This window comes from Protopterus annectens, chromosome 3.part0 (genome assembly GCF_019279795.1).
Source record: "Protopterus annectens isolate FY-2018-M chromosome 3.part0, PAN1.0, whole genome shotgun sequence".
NCBI classification, from domain to species: domain Eukaryota; kingdom Metazoa; phylum Chordata; order Ceratodontiformes; family Protopteridae; genus Protopterus; species Protopterus annectens.
Genome location: NC_056731.1, coordinates 179512367 through 179527811, shown reverse-complemented (window position 1 = coordinate 179527811; position 15445 = coordinate 179512367). Strand labels below are relative to the sequence as shown.

Here is a 15445-nt window from a genome sequence, read left to right as displayed (position 1 = left end):
GGTGAACACGTTCAAGGCCTATTGGTCTTTAAGAAGTGATACCCTGGATCATGTGCTGGAAGTTCTGGATGCCCATATGTTCCTTCATTTCCTTCTTGAAGGTATAGATTGATGAGATGAGTTTATTTGGCAGGAGTTTATTCCATAGGCATGGAAGGCTTTGAGATACAAAGCTATCATTTGTCACTGTATTGTCAATATTAATTTATACTAAGGCCAAATGCCTTCTGATGCTTAGGTCATCAGGGTGGTATTCTAAGAAACAGAAAGGAATCCTGTAATGCTATGCACATCAGATATGACTCTCCCCTAAGAAGGTGAGAAGACACGGAAAAGAAAAAGAAACAGTTGCTGTAGTCTTTGAGAATAACAGAAGCTTTATAGCCCTTCATTTATCTTCCAGTTTCATCAGATGGTGCGTGAGTAACAGAACAAGGTGCAGTACTCCATAATTGTGCTTGACTTACTTCCTTGGCATGGCCGTTTACCCAATACAGGAAAAGGCAGACAGCTCCATATGTTTTGTAGATGGTAGCTACTATATGGGTATAAAATGAAAAGGTCATCATCTACATACACTGCAAGCTGTTTAACAATTTGTCAGATTTTAATTGTTGCCCATCAATAATACATGAAGCTGGTAGGATGGGGGGATCCCAACTGCCAGAGTTCTACATTTTTTTACACTAAAGGCAAAGCCATTTCTACTGTAACACTCATGTTTAATGTTAAGCACCAGCTAAAAACGGATGGTTTTAGTGGGGTTAAGGACAATGCACTCAGGTTTGTAGAGACCTGCATATCTGGTGATCCAGTCACTGGAATCATTCTGGATGTTTGAGGAAAAACATATTAAAATGGAGCCCTCAGGAAATTAATTGGTGACAGAGAATGGTTAAGATAGGAGGTCTTCTGTTCTTGCCAATTGTATGCAACCATGTACCCACTTGTGAACCCAAGCGTCCCACACACATCTCCAGGTCTTTGCTGGAGAAATGGCAAAAAGACAAGGGAAAAGAAATCAGATCTTGGTCACACCATTCTGGTGGCAATCACATTTCTGAAATGACCCTTTGATTCCCCTGTGTTACAAAGCTACCCTCTTCTTGGGAGGAAGAAAAGTTACTTCCATCCTCCACTTCACAATGATGAGTGGGGCCTCATAGGTGTGCATACCTGCTTCCACCTTAGTAGATGTCCACACCTGCTTCCACCTTGGAAGGCTCAACCCACATTGTAGAGTAGTCTATCCTCCAGTAGTTCACCAGGGCTACTGACTGGTCTGATCTCAGATAATGACTCAATAAATTCTTCTCTCTGGGTGTCTCATCAGGTCATGCTGGACCTGTTGATCCATGCTGAGGAAGATCTACCTGGTCATTCCTCACTACAGACAGTAATTCTGTCAAAAGTGTTTAAAGTATGGTGGGCCCTGTCCATGTGAGTGAGGTAATGCTGCCCTAGGGAACATGGCTTGATGTCAGCATTTGGTCTAGTGCAGGCCTCTTACGTCCTCACAATGCCTTTAGCAGGCAAACCTCACAACCTCCAGATCCCTTTCAGTCAGCACTCAGCACTCCAACATTACATCCTGAACCACAAGCACATCAGTTATGTACAAGCTTGTCCCTGATGGAACATGTGAGGGCAGGTTATCCCTCTCCATCAGATATCTATAAAGTATCTATAAACCCAAAGGCCATTATGTCCAGTATAGATAAGGACAAAGAGTTCTTCCCATCTTATAGTTCCCCCATATGACCACTCCTTTGAAGAAACCTTGAAGCTTATGAAGTCCTCTTAGAACTGGCCTATAGCCTCATTTCCATTCTTTCCAATAATGTTCTCATATGTGGAAAGAAAGAGAAAGAGCTTTGGGTAATTCCCCAACTGGAGAAAGTTATAAAGGATACCATATATGCAGCCAGAAAACACTCAGACTCCACTGCTGCAGCACTCAAAAAAACAGATGCTTACTATAAGCCACCAGCTGAATAGAGTGAGATCTTCACCATGCATCTTTGTGGTGACTTCTATATCACCTATTTACTTTAGCACAGGACACAGAGGCCACAATACTTCACATATTGCCTCCTGGAAAGGAATATAAATCCTCAGACAAGGTAAAAATGAAAGCCTTTTCTTCTGTTACACTACAGGCCTCAGTTATTTATCCCATCTATCTCTATTCCAGTCATCTCTAGTGAATCTGGTATTGGAAAAGCTGATACATGTCGATAGAGCAACAGCACTTTTATTGAGTGCTGAACAGTCAATGGAAAAGGAGCAAAACAAGTTTTACTGGACCTCTGAAGTAAGATTTTTTTACAGTGGTCAAGCACCCCTACACCTTCCATGTGGGGGACACTCTTTACACACCCTGAACTTAAATATACCTACTCCGAGGTCACACAACAGTGGAGAAAATAGAAAACTCCACTGCTAGTGAATCTTATTTAGCTCTTTTTCTATTGATCGTATAACATGCAAGGAAAGTGCTGTTGACTGAATCACAAAAGCCCCAAAAAGCCTACCATCCTCCCAGGGTCTGAGCTGTAAAAGGAGGTAGTCAATACTTTGTCTGCAGCATCCACCATGAGTTCAGTGTGCAGCATACCTATAAACCTTCCAGATGTTTGCAGAATGTCCAGATTATTCTGCCATATTTTTGGTGTGCCCTTCAAAAAATATGTGGTTTTCTAGCAAAGGACTGAGGATTGCAGTCACTAAATAATGACAGATATTTGGATTTCAGAATTCAAATCCTTTAATAAATGCATGCTAAAACCTGCTATTCTAGCAACTTTCTAAGTTTATAAGAGCATTTTTAATTCTGTCTCTATTTTTGCAACTCTGGTTCTGCATTACTATTGGCTTTGTCTCTGATTCTTTGCTGAGAGGTTAAGAAGTATGGTGTGTTATAGTTTCGACTGTTCTGATGTTATAGTTAGAGCAATAGACTCAGGCATTTGCCAGTACAGAATGATTTGGTTGAGGCTGTTCTGCCTTGTGGAGAATATCAGGCAGTGCATCCTAGGTACCATTTTAAAGGAAGAACTGTTATTCTGCTAGATCTCATGGGATCTGGTGGATAACTTCATAAAGAGGAAGCAGCTCCTCTTTTTTGTTGGAGACAATGAACTCCCTTTGCCCTCCCACTTCTTTGTCTTGCAGATCTATCCAGCTCCTCAAGAGGAAGAAGAAGAAAAAGAAGATGCCCCTTTAAAGATGCCAAACTCCCCAGAAGAAGAAGCCTTTTTGCAGACCTAGTAAGGCTGTCTAGTCTTACTTCATCTTGTCCCCTTCCAGTGGTGCCAGCTAACTTATCCAAGGGGATAACTTTGCTGGTCCAGCAATCACAGTCACGACTACCATCTAGGGCTGCCTTTGGGGAGGGGGAAGGGGTTCTGTTAGTCTTAACATAGTCAGGGTCAGCTGGGTCTTTGAGCTCTTAGACCTTCTCAAGTAAAAACCCTGTTCAGAGAACAACCCATTTCAGAAGAAATTTTTTATATAAGCTAAAGTTCTATTCTGTAAGGGATTTGTACAAGTTGTACATCCTACATCATAAGGTCAAGAGTTCTACTCACACTCTTTTTTCCTTAGGGGTCAGAAGACTTCTGTCCCATTCTGGACCTCAGCAGCTTAAATAAACACATCAGAGATATCAATTTCTGGACAGTGACCCTCCAGAAGGTCATTCCTCTGCTGCTGCAGGGTCCCTGGATGGTATCACTTGACATGCTAGATGGGATTCATATTAATTCATCAGATTCCATTTTTATGCAACAAAATTCCAAAACCAACCACTGCAAAATAGAACAAAATGGTTTTGGAGATGGGGCAATACTCCACAAACCCAACTCTAGAGAAGATGAAAGCACCAAAGTGATAAAAGAGGTCCAGTTTTTGATAAAAATATGAATTTGATGTATTGAGACATTCACTATGGATGCATTCTGACACATTCATGTCTGGAAAATATGCGGGAGTTACCTTTTGTTTCTTTAGTACAAAATTTTCATCTGCACCCTGGATATTTAGTAAGATGCTATTAATGAAGCCAAAGCCATTCAGGAAAAGGAGCACTTTTTCTTCCTTTTCCTACATGATTGGCTCATGGTTGCCCTATCTAGTTATTTCCTGGTAACATCCCTGCAGTGGATGCATCCATAGTTGCAGTCCCTATGAATGATCATAAACTGGATGAAGGCCTCCTATCCCATGTAAGGGTATTACCTTCATTAGCATAGGACTGGATGCTATGCAGTGTTGGTTGTTCCCCTCAGTGGAGATGGCCCGTGATATCACAGATTTGACAGCTAGAACAGAATATAATGGTTGACCCAAGTTCAGACACTCCTGTGTGTTTAGGGTTTGATGGTCAACATGATCTACTGTATCACTTGATCTCCACTGAATGTGGATTGTTGCAGTGGAATGTAAGGTTTTAGTGGCTGAAAAATGATAAGGCACTCACCAATCATCTCTTGGTATCAGACTATCTGGACATTGAAATGGAGGATAATCTGCACAAACTATCAAGCGGATCTCCCATCTCTGACGATTGCAGGTAGTGCTGATGGGTGCTTCACTGACAAGATGGGAAGTTCAGCTGAGCTCCTACATGTTACAAGGAAGTTGCCCACACTGGAGAGAGAGAGAGAACTTAGGATCATCCATTTCGAGATATGTGCAGTCCTACTGGCTCTAAAAGCCTTGGGAGAAAAGCTGCTACTGCTCTGAGGGCCCTCCTAATCTGATCTTGCTGCCTATCTGTTCTTGTGGCATATCAACAGGCAAGGAGGGACTTAGTCATAACTCTTTGAGAGATACAGTGTGTGTCCAGCAATGATCCAAAGGCAAGAGAGTCACTTTCTCAGCATTTTACATCCCAGCAGAAATGATCATGCTGATAGACTTTCTAAGATGCTCCTCCAATCTTTACTTGGAATTATGGGTTCAGGAGTTGTACATTGGTTGGGACAGCTACAAATAGGGTGGTCTGGAAATCAATCTGTTTTCCACTTTGAAGTATCAGGTACTGCCCACACCTATGACTAGAACAGCAGGTCTTGGTGGAGTTCACAGAGTATTCATTCTCTACTCCCAAGGCAAGGAAGATTCCTGTGTGCTTTCCCTCTATTCTCTCGGATTTTGCATCTCATCATAAAATGTATACTTATCCTCCTTATTAGATGAGAAGAATGTGTTTACAGGCTAAGCCCTACCCCAGGGCCTGGTTATTGCTAGAAACCTTCTGGTTCTGTCAGATCTTCCAGTTGGGGTCTCAGAAGTGATTGGAGATTCCAGAAAGCCTTCTATCTAACAGACATACTCTACAAAGTGGTACAGGTTCTCAGTTTGGTTGGGGCAGTACTCCATACCACTTCCAGATGGTCAAATGACTGTTTTTTTTTTTCAGTTTTATCATCCAAACCTGTATGATCTGGGCCTTAGTCATTCAATGCTCAGGGTGCAGGTGTCAGCTAGTTTTGTCCTTCGTAACCTTGTGAAGGGAATTACTGTGGCCCAGCATTAGCTAATCAAGCGGTTCTATAAAAGAGAGAGAATTCTGCATCTATGTACAATTTTAAAGGACCCAATCCCTTTGTAAGACCTGAGATTTATATTTGTTATGTTTGCCTATCCCTTATTCAAAGTCAGTGGTTTTGTAGCCTTTAAAGTGTATTTCCTTGAAAACAACTTTTCTTGGTGTTCATTGCCAAAGGTCATAGAATTTTGGAATTGCTGGACATCATGTGCTGCGAACCTTATCTAGTCTTCCAAATTTCTTTCTGAAAATGGTGTCAGAATTGTCATTGAACTAGTCCATTCATCTCTTGATTTTCTTTGTTCGGGCAGATCTTTCACACCCTAAATGTACACCACCTTCTCAGGTTTTACCTAAAGTAGGTGCATGAGTTTAGGAAAATGGCTGTCTCCTTTTCCCCAGAAATGATGAGTGCTGGTAGTTGCCATTTAAACTCTGTCGAAGTGAAGTGCCAATTGTATCATTTTTTGTCAGCAGGAAGTTAGTTTCCCCAGTGGGAAAATGTCCAGTCAAAATTCACTCCATTAGGGGTGTGGCTGTCCCAGTCTCCATTATAGTTAATTCCTCAGCAGTGGATGTTTGACCACCATTTAACATCATCAACAACCACTTTTCTTTGAAGAACAGGTCTTAGAGTTTTAATTGATTCCTCAGTCATTTAGGTCTCCGCTTTCTGACATTTTGTTTTTGGCTGTCCTCTGGCTTCTTTCAGCCTGGAGGTTTTACTGCTTGGGATTGTACTTACTTACAGAGCCACTAAGGATGTTACATATATATATTTATATATATATATATATATATATATATATATATATATATATATATATATATATATATATATATATATATATATATATATATATATATATTACTGTCCCAATGTTATATATAACAGATAAATTCTTATGATATTGTTTGATCTCCTTGATGAATCACAGTAGTCTTACATCCTTCTTTGCATGGGTATATATAGGCAAGGTTGAGGAATTAATCATTGCTACTCCAGAGCTTCCTTGAGTTGTTAGAAGTTATCTTGTGATGATTCAGACAATAATTCATTTTGCTGAAAGACTTTGATTGATTTCTAACTTTCTTATATGTCTTGCAATCTTTTGCTAAGCCTAGACTAGTGGTCGAAAGTGCAAAAGTGATTTCTGTTTAACACCATAGCCTTGATCTGAGAAGTAATCTAAGACAGATTAGTGAGTTTAGCATACCTCTTACCTGACGGAGTCATGTTTTACTGTGCTCACAAAGATAAAAGTAAATGACAGCTTCATTAACTGGTAACCTGTAGAGTAGAGCTCAATTATCAAAGGTTCATAGGACGATACTAGGCTATTGGCCTTGAGGCCCTTATAAGCCTAGCCAAGAATTTCTCCCATGTTCCCTCAAAGTCAGCACCTGTTTCCCCTGTCCAGCAGGGACACAGGTGAAATCCCAGGGGGTGCATTTTCTGCTTCCCATTCAGTCATCCAGGTTCCTCTTAAAGAGGGCTAGAGAGGTACTCTGCTTGACATGGAGAGGGAGTCTGTTCCACAGATGGGGGAGTCTTTGGGACACAAATCTATCCTGCCAAGTTCTATTAATGTCACAGACCAGGTTAAGGCCTTGCATGTGGGTTACATGAGTGGAATTTGACTTACGGGTATCCACTTTGTTGATCACTAACTCCTCAATTCCATTTCCACAATATTTCATTTCCATGAAAACATTTACGATTGTTATACTATTGTTATACTTGGGCTGTAACAATGCAGTTTGTGCGTGTATTGTGTTCACTGTGTGAGGGTTCTTCTCCTTTCCATGGGGTTGTGTGACCATGCTATTAGGAAATGTAATTGACAGAGGAATTGGAGAAGGGAACTACTGCACATTAGGGGTGGAGATGGGCTTGAACCCACCCTACAAAAGCATTCTTTAAAATTTTTCTTCAGGTAAATGTTACTGGACTGTTTCAAACTGGGCATTATACATTTGAGGGATTTTCCATAGGTCATTAATAGTGGAACGTTTACATCATATTGATCAGGATGATCACTGCCCTCACATTTTGGATTTGTTTTATGACAGTATCCATGTTATATTTGTATAAAATAGTATGGTAACATTGCCCTCTCCTTTGTGTTTCTTCTCAGATCTAACAATATAGTATTTGTGGTAAAATTTCAGTCAGGATTAGCATATATTAGCCTTGATTCTTAAATACGTATAACCTAACTTTGAAGGAGGTAATTTTTATTTCTGATATAACTTACATTAATATAAAGTAAAATCTGCCCTCATGAATTAGACCATGCAGTCTCCAACTCATGAATGGCATGTGTTAACCATGTCTTTGATGCCTAGTAGGTACAGTGTGATACAGGTTTGAAACAGATGATTTTTTTTCTGATACACCTTGCATCTGTATGATGAAATCACCAGTCACTTGAATCAAAGTAGGTGTTTCTGGTGGAATTAATAATGCTATTATCTATCTATTTATTCATACTGTGGGTACAAGGTACTGTGAGAGGTGCCCGAGGTTGCAGACCTACCATGTCCTTAAGGACTTGTTTTAGTGCAGCTCATCTGTGTGCTGTTATCATTCTGTACTGCTCCGTCTCAGTTTCATTTCCCTGCTTAGTCTGTTAAGCCTACTTTTTATCCAAAATCAGTCCTAATTGTACCTAATAGTACCTATTCCCTACCGTGCTACATCCTGCTGTTTCCTCAGAATTACAAGTTGAATATCATTCTCATCTCCATCTCTCTTTAACCCATCTCTCACCAACCATGTGCACGCCCCTAATACAACCTCACCATCACCTCCCACCAAAATGTCCCTGAGTTATGATAAGTGCATGGCAAAAATCATAAAAACTATAATCTTTATTGCATCTAAGTTGTCTCTCCATGGAGACATTCATCCCAAGCCCAGACCATCACATTCCAATCTACCCATCCACCCAATATACTAATCACTCCCACATCACACTAGACCTACCCATAAGAGCAGTAGACCTACTGTTACTAAATATAAACATTAGAAGCATTACTAAAAAAAATCCATGATCTGCATGCCAATCATTCCCTATACTTACCAGATATTGTAATTCTAACTGAAACATGGCTAAAACCTGACAATAGTAATAAAGAAATACTGGCTCCAGGATGCAACATCTTATGGAAGGACAGAATAGCAAAAAGGTGAGGTGGTATAGCAATTTTATATAAAAATCAACTTAAAGCTGAGACTGTGCACCTAATCACCCCCAACTTTGACAACGCTGAAGTAATTTTTACCAAATTAAAAATTAACTCCAGAAAACAGGTTAACAATTGGATGCTACATCCCACCTGGAAACAACATATCCACCTTGGAAAACTTACTGCATTGGCCCTCCAGTTCACTCCCACAGGAAAATATCATCATGGGTAATTTTAACATTGATTGGCTCACCTGCAACTCTATAAATCCCACTATTTATATCAATCTCTATGGATTTACCCAGATCATCCAATTTCCTACAAGAATAGACAAATCATCCAAAAGACAATCAATCCTTGACTGGATTTTGATAAATAGACCAGACCATACCTCGCATTCTGCCTGCCTCCCAGATAGCCTAAGTGACCATCTACCAAGGCATCGTATTTATCATACAAAACATATACACCATATATCTAATAAGAAATAAAAGAAACTTTAACCCCATCAACTTCATATCTGCCCAAAAACATTGTAACTCTACTCCACTCAAGCTACTCGACCTATATGAAGCTGTTAAATACTTCAACTCTACCTTTTTAGAGATCTTGAATTCATGTGCTCTTCCCAGAACAATAAGAACCAAATCTACTATTGCTTCTTGACTTAGTAAAGAAACCAGGTCACTGCTTAAAACCGGAGATAAAGCCTGGGACCAATGGCATAAAAATAGATCCCAAACCTCAAAACAAATCTACCTGTAGCTCAGAAATAAAGCAAAGAAACCAGTTAAATTAGACAACATTAATTACTACCACAACATACAAATACAGCATCAAAACAATCCTCAAAAGTTCTGGACAGTCATTAATAACATACTCCTTCCAAATAAATCTAGTACACCCTCCCCAACTACTTCAAACACCACACTGAACATAGCAACTCAATTCAATAAATACTTCACTGAGTCCATTATAGCCCTGTTTAAACCCGCAGGATCCCTCCCCTCCACAGAACCACCCAAATCTCATAATAACAAGAAAACCTTTACCTTTCACCCTGTCTCAATAGATACAATAAAAACATTACTTAAAAAAATAAAACCTACAACACTGGCCACAGATAAACTACCCATCTACTTTCTACAAATCATTGCTGAAGCAATCACCTACCCAGTAGATATTCTTATTAACAGATCCATTTCTAAAAATCTAGTCCGTGTAATTTGGAAAACTTCCCATATTATTCCATTAAACAAAGGAGGTGCTTCCACTGAGCTGACCAACTACCACCCGATCGCTATCCTATCCCTCTATTCAAATCCTAGAGAGATGTTTACATTCTCAAATAATGGACTACTTACATAGTCATATAATTTTTTGTCAAACAGTCAACATGGCACTACCACTGCTGTTATGTCTTTCACAAATACAATAAACCATCACAGAAACAATGGTAGATTTGTATTTGCCATCTTTCTAGACCTTTCTAAGGCCTTTGACATGGTCTCACATAGTAAACTTATTAATGTTCTTTCTGATCTACATCTCAGTAAATCCTCCATTGCTTGATTCCAAAGCTATTTAGAAGGTCGTCAGCAAGCAGTTCAATGGCAGCAGGACCTCTCCCGTCTTCCAGTCTCTCTAGGAGTTCCCCAAGGTTCCATCCTGGGACCCCTACTGCTCTCTCTTTTTACTAATAATCTCCATACTTTTGCTCTACACACTTCTGTCATCCAATACGCAGATTATTCTACACTAATATGTGCTTCTTCCTCCTTACAAGAACTATACACACTAACTCAAGATTCCTTTCCTTCTGATGAAGCATGGCTTACCAAATCCCAACTAATTCTAAATCTGAACAAAACTAAACTTTTGATCTTCCAGCCTACAAGGTCTGCTGCACCTAACCCGTCATTCAATATTTTGTCTAGGAATAAAACCACTGTCTCTCCTGTAACCCACACCAAATTATTAGGTGTACAGATTGACAGTAATATGAAATTTGATATTCACATCTCCCAGACCATAAAGAAAGTACACAAAAAATGGGCGTCCTTTACAGAAATAAGCAGTTTCTTACTAAAAATACTAAGTCCACCATTGCATGCACACATTTCTTTTCAACACTCCTTTATGCCTCTCCAGTTCTCATTAATCTTAGAAAGGCTGAATTAACCAAACTTGACTCCTATTATAACAAAATAGCCAGGTTTGCCACTGACTCTCCTTATAGGTCACACACTACTATACAGCTCTAAAGCATCTTATCTGGCTGGAACTCCCTCACCTCCTTCTGTGCAATCAACTTACCTTAGCCCATACAACTATACATCAGCCTGAGAAAACTCCTGCACTCCAAAATCTACTACACCCATACTCCAGTAATAGAACTCTCCACTCCAGTAATACATTCCTTCTTGAGGTAACTAAAAAAGAATACAGTTGGTGGATCCCTCTTCTCCATCTTCATACCAAGAATATGGAATACACTGCCCACCCATATATCATTCGATTCTTCTTTAGTACAGTTTTAAAAAATTCTAAAATCTTACCTAATAAATACATCCTGGTTAGTACTTATCCGTAACACCTTATCCCTATACTCACTTCCAGTAACTCTGCTACTAGTTTACTATTATCTCAACTTGTAACTAAGTTATACCTGGTCTGAATGAACATGATTTATAACTCATCCTTACTCACTTCTCTGACATATGATATGTTTAATAATCTCCACATGTACTCTCAATCACATGTATTCTACTGAGTTACCTGTATGTGTATGTACTATGTTAGCTTAAACTGAATGTGCCTATATTTTTTAACCTAGGTCTATAATGTGCATTTATCTGTATTTTATATAGTGTTGTTCAAGTGGAGCTTTTCTCCCCGGGCATCCACTGAAAAAGGACTTATGTCCAGTCGGACTTTCCCAATAAGCAAATGTAAAATAAATAAAAATGTAATAAATAAATAAATTTGTTTTCTTTTCTGCTTGAGTCACCCACATTTCTTTGCTGGCATACGTTCTTTAACTGATACAGGCACACTGGAAACTCTTGCTGGCTGAGCTTTCTTGCCATTTGTTCCTCAGCATATCCTGAACATTAGATTGGCATCAGTTACCACAGCAATGTTGCATGAACTGCTGGGTCATTAGCCTATCAGCTGTATATTCTTCTGGATTTTGACTGACTGTTCAAATTCTTTGTTTCGTGGGATACTTCAATGCCAATTCTAATCTTGCAGACTGTTTTGGCTGTTTGTTATTCCTGAGTAAACAGTTATGAAATTATTGTTTTCTATTGCACTTCCCTTTGATTTGCATGTTGGTCAGCCTACTAAGTGGCATATTCAAGGCGATTTTACCAGCAGCAGGAATTTTCATAAATCTACTAAGTTTCAGAATTGTGCCTGACACCACTTTGATATACCTAACTTCATCTGCGCAGTGTAAGAGTCATTATTAAAGCAAAAGTTTGTTACCTGAGCATTCTGAAGCAGAATTTTTTTATGAGCTTAAGCTTTACAACCATTGATTGTGAATGGACCACTAGTCTCCACCTTAGAACTATATCTAACAATTTCTTAACAGATTTTTGGTACTGCAGGATTTCTGCATTCATTAGAGACCATTGTAAGTGCTTCTTACATTCAGCTTACCACCTGGTGTACTTATCTTTTGGAGAGCCATGAATTCTGGATTACTTTTTAGTGTGTGGAGTTGGATGACAGCTGTATCTCTAGGAGACTTGGATCAGCCTCTTCTGATACAGTCTACCTACTCATGGGTGACTCTTTTTCATATGCTTGGTTCTCCCTTATTCTCCAAATGGTTTGGGTTTTTAATACAATGACAGGAATGGACCCCACTCCTAAACCAAGACATAGTTAAAGTTCATGAAATCAGTATTGCTTCGGTCTTTGATGTTTGCCAGGAGTGCATCCAGAATTGCCTACTTCAGTAATTCACCTGGATACACCTCTATTGGTAGCATACTTAGGTATGCTTAGTTATTATTGTTAGTCTACTTGTCGGCATTAGTACTGGCCCTATCTGGGTGTCCTTGATCCACTTAGATCTAAATTCTTACTATGTGCCCTGATATTCTATAGCTTCATGTCATCTATTAGCAAGCAGAACATGGTAGTCACTAGGTGTAGCTATTTAAGTAATTAATACTGCATTTTTTCCTTTTTATATTGACTACAATATCTGATTTTCTTATTTATACTTTCTTATCTTGTTGGTATTGAATGACCTCACATGATCATTACTTTTTCATTTTCAGTAATTCTCTGTGGCTCATGCTTCTAATTCTTCTCAGCTAACTGGTAATTGCAATGTTCACAGTTTTAATGTAACAGTCTTGTTGCATTATTGTGCCTTTCAGTATACAAAACCTTAGCCATATGACAGCTAGAAACAAAGTATGCCTTTGTTTCTAGTTCTGAACTGCAGAACTTGGACTTTTTTGTATTTCCCACTTTTTCTATATATTGTTTCTCCATTTGTGCGCTCCCCAGATGACCATCAACAAAACCAGTTGCATCATTTAACCTTAAGTATCACCAGTGCTATCCTCCAGGGCTGGAACCATACCAATGGAGAGTTAGGAAGGGGAAATGGAATGCAGCAGGCTGCAACCTGCAGCATCACATATGCTGGTCCTGCATGCCAGATGATTTTTTGGCATGTCTCAACTGGGCAGACCAAATGATGTCACTCACATCACCAAATGTAACTTTGGTTAGCACTACCCACCCCTAGTGTTGAACTTAATGCCACTCTGCCCTGGGGCTATGGTACCACCCCATCACTGGGGATGTGTCCTTATCTCACTCAGAAATCACTCCCTCCTGGCTGCTCTTTTCCACCCCTCCCTCCTTGACTGGCTCCTCCTTCTCCCATTCTGCTAGTTGATTTCATGCCATCTGGGTTGTAGTTAGGGCACCATCCATAACATTGTTCTGTACAGTTTCTGAACCAGCATGTATGCAGTCAGCTATCCTGAGCTGCCGTTATTGACCTTTCATTTTTAAATTCACCTCTCTCTTTAGCCATCCACATATCAGACCTTGACTAACGTGGAGTTGTTTCAGTTCTAAATATGTGCCACTGTAATTGTGGGCTTTCTAGTTACCTCTTTTCTTTTGGACAAGATCTTTCTATTTTTTTTCATTTGCTTTTAATCCATTCCTGTTGTTTTCTGTTTTTTGTCCACTTCTGGGTTGATTTCTTACCTACTCTCTCCCAAAATGCTTCTGCTAATTTAAGCAAGATTGTCATCTTAGGGTTGTTTTTTCATGCTTTAGAACTTTCACTATATTTACATCTGATAACATTAACAAATAGCATGTACAGTCCCAGAAATACAGACATATACTTTAAGGTGCATATCCATGTTCTTGTGTGGCTTTCCTTTTTTTGCCACCCTCTGGCAATATCATTTAGAAAGGCACTATTATGCATCTCCCATCTGAGTCTCCTGATCCTGAACAACCTGGATACATATTTTTTCAGTATAGCAGTCTGCCACAAATACATTCATTTTTAACATATTTATTTTTAGGACTTTCTTTTATCAACTAATGATTTTTATGTCTCAAAGTCTGCACTTATCTGTCCATTTATTGGTTTGGTTGCTACCATAAGCAGCCCACCACCATTTTTCATCCATCTGTCCACTGCTGTTGAATTACATTCAACTCCTATAGTGACCCCATGAGCAGCCACCACCATCCACAGAGTTTACCAGACAAGTAGAGAACATAATAACATAGATTGTCAGGTCTTTTTTTCTGTAATAAACACACACACACACACACACACACACACACACACACACACACACACACACACACACACACACACACATACACACACACACACACACACACACACACACACACACACACACACACATGCGGACACACACCCCTTACAGACAATTGAGAGTTGCCAATTCACTGAGCTTTGGGATTTGGAAGGAATTTAGAGTACCTGGGGAAATGCAGGTGAACACAGAGAGGAGATACAGACTCTCTCAGAAAACACACCGAATGAGAACCGAACTGGTGAACCTCTTGCAATGAGGCAACTGTACCACTGAGCTGCTCTAGTTATTAATTTTATTATGCCTTTATTTATTTATTTTATTGACATTTGTTGACCAGGCAAGTCTTACTTGGCAAAAAAAAAAAAAACATTTTTCAATAGAGGTCCAAGAATAAAAGCTCTAAATTACAAAAAAATGAATAATCAATATTTTACAAAGACGAATTTTGACAGACTTAATTTACAATAGTAGTAACAACAGAAAATACAGTTTTGACAGACTTGATTAATAAAGCAAGTGATACAGTGTTCTGTATATAGCTGGTAGAGGAGTGACAGGTAATAATTCTCCACTTATTATGTTAGAAGCCAAATAAAAGGGGCAGAAAATATAGGAGAGAGGGAGACAGAGAGGTTAAACAAGGAAAAGGATCATTATCAGGTATAGAGGGAGAGAGATTTGTTAAGATGGAGGGGTCTTGAGAGATAATGTGAGAAAGAGAGGAAGGGAAGAAGGGGAGAAAGAAAGACAGAGATGGGAGAGTTAGGGAAGGAACTAGGGGTGTGGAAAAAGAAAGGTAAGTAAAGAGAGGTTGACAGAAGGATGGAGGGAGTGTGGGCTAAAGAGGGAGAAA

The 15445-nt window shown here is 39.4% G+C and overlaps 1 protein-coding gene across 1 annotated transcript in view; it reads left to right on the top strand.

The window, feature by feature from the left end:
* SLC6A20 (solute carrier family 6 member 20) overlaps nucleotides 1-15445 on the top strand; it is an 817648-nt gene that overhangs the window by 182296 nt on the left and 619907 nt on the right. The window lies entirely within an intron of this gene.